This window comes from Acyrthosiphon pisum, chromosome X, assembly GCF_005508785.2.
Source record: "Acyrthosiphon pisum isolate AL4f chromosome X, pea_aphid_22Mar2018_4r6ur, whole genome shotgun sequence".
Lineage (NCBI taxonomy): Eukaryota > Metazoa > Arthropoda > Insecta > Hemiptera > Aphididae > Acyrthosiphon > Acyrthosiphon pisum.
The window spans coordinates 76,842,947-76,844,275 of record NC_042493.1 but is presented as its reverse complement, the minus strand read 5'-3'; positions in this window follow the sequence as shown (position 1 = coordinate 76,844,275).

The window sequence follows — 1,329 nt, the reverse complement described above, 5'->3', positions numbered from 1 at the left end:
TTAAAACGTTACTGTGACGTGACTACGTGAGCCATTCTCCAGTTTCGTGCAAGTTGTATACGAAAAAAAATTTATATAAAATATAAATTTAGGCAAATAGATTTATGAAAAACTAAAAAGTAAAAATTAACTAAAAAATTGCACCCCCAAAAATATTGCGCCCTAGGCCAGTGACTTGGTAGCCTATGGGTAAATCCGCCCCTGACCTTCCCATAATATTACCATAAAATCACTTCCAAATATTTCACTTATAAATTATAAAAATAGGTAACAAATTTCCGAACGATTTTCCATCAATCATTTAAAAAAGTTTAAAAAAATTCATTACCTTTTTTTCAGGAAACCAATAACATTTCGGAAGCTGCTCATATTGTCTTCAGGCACAGCTCGGTATGACAAATCCCACATTATGGAGGTTCATAAATAAGCTGAAAGAATTGCAGGCAGACCGTGACATATAAGTATTAGTGTATGCAGTATTGCAGTATGCACTAAAAATTGAGAAATAGTGCAATGTTATACCATTAAATAATAAAATAAGTATCGTCTTAAAATAATATGCTATTAAAATTTAAAACTGTATACATCATATTTGTATAGGAGCATTTATTTTACACTATAGTTTTGCTATCTCCCTCCTGCCCACCCTCAGAACATCTACAGCCACAGAACAATTCCAAATAATTTTTATAATAATATACGCCTTATCATTATTACAGTGTACTGTACAGGTACTGTACAGGGGCGGACTGGCCGGGTGTGCTAGTGTGCCGTAGCACACCGGGCCGGCTTATACGTGTGGGCCGGGCCGTCGGGGCATTTGAAATTGTGAACATTTTACGATGTTACTAATACATTTATTTAAATTTATTTTTAAATACGAAACAGTAAAAATTAAAAAACACTGCTATTAGTTGGTACAATGCTACAATAACTTCATAGTCGAACCATAAGTTTATAATAATAATAATTGTATGAGCATATTAGGTATGTTGTACCTATAGTGTATTATAATTCTTTAAGCAACAATTTTAAAAATCAGTTTCATTCAGAAAAATGGTTAAACACTTTATCTGATTTGGTTGGTACATCGACCGCCAGAAAGTGATTGCTAAACTACAATTATTCAATCATTTGCAAATATTTATAAAATATTGTAGATTTGTTGAAAAAGAGAACAGAATGATGACATTTATATAAAGTTTATATTAAAAGTAATGACTATAATAACGCGACGATTCTGAAATGAATAAAGATGATTTTGGTTTAATAAGAGTATGAATTGCGACAATAAAATAAATGATAAAAACAATAGTAAACAAACATCAA